This window comes from Balaenoptera ricei, chromosome 13 (assembly GCF_028023285.1).
Source record: "Balaenoptera ricei isolate mBalRic1 chromosome 13, mBalRic1.hap2, whole genome shotgun sequence".
NCBI classification, from domain to species: domain Eukaryota; kingdom Metazoa; phylum Chordata; class Mammalia; order Artiodactyla; family Balaenopteridae; genus Balaenoptera; species Balaenoptera ricei.
This window is the reverse complement of record NC_082651.1, coordinates 74,845,053-74,848,772: the sequence shown is the minus strand read 5'-3', so window position 1 is coordinate 74,848,772 and position 3,720 is coordinate 74,845,053. Positions and strand designations below refer to the sequence as shown.

Genomic DNA, 3,720 nt, shown 5'->3' with positions numbered 1-3,720 from the left:
AGATATGATCTATCCTGGAGAATGTTCCATGAGCACTTGAGAAGAAAGTGTATTCTGTTGTTTTTGGATGGAATGTCCTATAAATATCGGTTATGTCCATCTTGTTTAATGTATCATTTAAAGCTTGTGTTTCCTTATTTATTTTCATTTTGGATGATCTGTCCATTGGTGAAAGTGGGGTGTTAAAGTCCCCTACTATTATTGTGGTACTGTTGATTTTCCCTTTTATGGCTGTTAGTATTTTCCTTATGTATTGAGGTGCTCCAATGTTGGGTGCATAAATATTTACAATTGTTATATCTTCTTCTTGGATTGATCCCTTGATCATTATGTAGTGTCTTTTTTTGTCTCTTGTAATAGTCTTTGTTTTAAAGTCTGTTTTGTCTGATATGAGAATTGCTACTCAGCTTTCTTTTGATTTCCGTTGCATGGAATATCTCTTTCCATCCCCTCACTTTCAGTCTGTATGTGTCCCTAGGTCTGAAGTGAGTCTCTTGTAGACAGCAGATATACGGGTCTTGTTTTTGTATCCATTCAGCCAGTGTATGTCTTTTGGTTGGAGCATTTAATCCATTTACATTTAAGATAATTATCAATATGTATGTTCCTATTACCATTTTCTTAATTGTTTTGGGTTTGTTATTGTAGGTCTTTTCCTTTTCTTGTGTTTTGTTACATTCTTTTACATGGTCGTATTTGCATATATTTTAAACTTAATATTAGTAGAAAATGTGGTATATTTTGTCTCAAAAAGAAATTCTCTTACATGAATTGCCTATTTTTTATCCTTAAGGAATGTGGGGTCAGAAATTCATACAGGGCTATTTCAGTAGTTTTAATTTTTTTTTTGTTTTTTTTTTTTGGCCAAGCCACGTGGCTTGCAGGTTTTTGGTTTCCTAGCCAGGGACTGAACCCGGGCCACGGCAGTGACAGTTCCGAGTCCTAACCACTGGACCACCAGGGAACTCCCCACTAGTTTTCATTTTTCTTTTCTATCCATATCCTGGACAGTTTAGGAAAGGGGAAGGCCATGATGCAACTCAGTAGCTTCTGAGAGCATGTGGCTTATTTACTAAGAAACCCTGGGAGAGCCAAGCCTTGGGGAGCTAGTTTCTCCTGGCACATCTTACAGACACTTCTTAGTTCCACTCTACAACTTTCTCCTTCTTCACATTTCTCCTGCACCTATGTAAGGCCTTCCTTATCTTTGTCCTGAAAGCAGATACTGAAAAATTTTAGACATCCAAACACAATATTTGAAAATGTAATCAGTTTTTTTCTGCAAAAAAAATAACTGTTAGTCTTAATAGTTAACAGACTCTCTGTTAGTCTTAAATTTTTAATATTCATATGTAGCTGTACTTGAGTCTGAAATGTACATTCATTATAAAGTAAGTTCCAGCAAGGTAGGACTCTTTGTTTGTTTTGTTTGTTTGTATGTTTGTTTTTGGTTTTTTGGGTCTGTTTATTCAGTGCTTAACACCCCAAAACCTAAAACAGAGGTGCTTAGCAAATATTGCTAATTAAATGAGTGTGTTTTAATTTCAAAAATAAACTCTATGACAACTACTTCTCAGAATTTTTCAGCCAGACAATAAAGAGCTCATACAGAATTTCAACCCAGAATGAGGAAATGCATAGCAATTTCCCGAGCGAAACAGGTTTCAAGGCAAATGCAAAAGCCTTTAAGAATTCTACCTTTTGATTTGACATTAATGGAGATTAGTTAAAAGTAAAAGCAGCTGCTCTGTAATAATAAGCAAAAAATTTCAGCATCCCTCTTTCCATTGCCATTCTCTCACTCTAGTCTTATCTTTTAATTAAACCTGAACTTTAAAATAAATGTGTCTGGCTTGCTTGTTTATTAAATGGAGTATCAATGGAGAGCTTCTAGATTCAACAATTGGTATGCTATAGAATGCCTTTTAAAAATAAATGGCCACATCAATGGCTCTGATTTTATTGAAGGTTCAAGTTTATAGTTCTCCTATTAGAAAGGAGCAAAAGAAAAATGTGAAAATTAAAGTGGTTTGATTTTAGACTCATTTATAGTATGTTGAAGTGCTCACATAGCTTTATTTAAGGGATGATTAACTTTTATTAACCATGGAAAGGTTTCCAAGAAATGTAAAGTTCATTATACTTTATACTATCCAGGCCATCTAGAAACTTCTGAATTTATACCTGCTGAATTTTGCATGTATTTGTCATTTCTGTACTTGCTTAAAATCCAACATAATCAAATTCACTATATACTCTCTCAGTTAATCACATAACATTTGAGTTAGCAGGGGACACTGTTTGCTTTTGAGCATAATTGCTTCACAATACTGTGTTAGTTTCTGTTGTTGTTATATTCATACACATGTCCCCATATCCTCTCCCTCTTAAGCCTCCCTCCCATCCCCGCTATCCCACCCCATTCCCCCATCTAGGTCATTGCAAAGCACGGAGCTTATCTCCCTGTGCTATGCTGCTGCTTCCCACTAGCCAACTACTTTACATTTGTTAGTGTATATATGTTGATGCTACTCTCTCTTCGCCCCTGCATTGCCCTCCCACCCCATGTCCTCAAATCCATTTTCTATGTATACCTCTTTATTCCTGCCCTGCAACTAGGTTCATCAGTAACATTTTTTTTTTTTTTAGATTCTGTATATATGCGTTATCATATGGTATTTGTTTTTCTCTTTCTGACTTACTTCACTCTGTATGACAGACTCTAGGTCCATCCACCTCACTACGAATAACTCAATTTCGTTTCTTTTTATGGCTGAGTAATATTCCATTGTATATATGTGCCACATCTTCTTTATCATCTGTCAATGGACATTTAGGTTGGTTCCATGTCGTGACTATTGTAAATAGTGCTGCAGAGAATACTGTGGTACGTGTCTCTTTTTGAATATGGTTTTCTCAGGGTATATGCCCAGTAATGGGATTGCTGGGTCGTATGGTAGTTCTATTTTTAGTTTTTTAAGGAACCTCCATATTGTTTTCCATAATGGTTGTATCAATTTATATCCCCACCAACAGTGCAAGAGGGTTCCATTTTCACCACACCCTTTCCAGCATTTATTGTTTCTAGATTTTTTGATAATGGCCATTCTGACCGGCATGAAGTGATACCTCATTGCAGTTTTGATTTGCAATTCTCTAATAATTAGTGATGTTGAGCATCTATTCATGTGCCTCTAAACCATCTGTATGTCTTCCTTGGTGAAATGTCTATTTAGGTCGTCTGCCCATTTTTTAACTGTATTGTTTATTTTCTTGATATTGAGCTCCATGAGCTCTTTGTATATTTTGGAGATTAATCCTTTGTCAGTTGGTTCATTTGCAAATATTTTTTCCCATTCTGAGGGTTGTATTGTGGTCTTGTTTATGGTTTCCTTTGCTGTACAAAGGCTTTTAAGTTTAATTAAGTCCCATTTGTTTATTTTTGTTTTTATTTCCCTTACTCTAGGAGGTGGGTCAAAAAAGATCTTGCTGTGGTTTATGTCATAGCATTGTTTTCCTATGCTTTCCTCTAAGAGTTTTATAGTGTCTGGTCTTACATTTAAGTCTCTAATCTATTTGGAGTTTATTTTTCTGTATGGTGTTATGTCATGTTCTAATACCATTCTTTTACATGTAGCTGTCCAGATTTCCAAGCACCACTTATTGAAGAGGCTGTCTTTTCTCCATTGTATGCTCTTGCCTCCTTTGTCATAAATTAGG

The 3,720-nt window shown here is 35.6% G+C and overlaps 1 non-coding gene across 1 annotated transcript; it reads right to left on the bottom strand.

The window, feature by feature from the left end:
• Nucleotides 1–892: 892 nt before the first annotated feature.
• TRNAD-GUC (transfer RNA aspartic acid (anticodon GUC)) lies at nucleotides 893–964 on the bottom strand. The gene has a single exon. It is a non-coding gene; the product is annotated as a tRNA-Asp (tRNA).
• Between the last annotated feature and the right edge of the window lie 2,756 nt (nucleotides 965–3,720).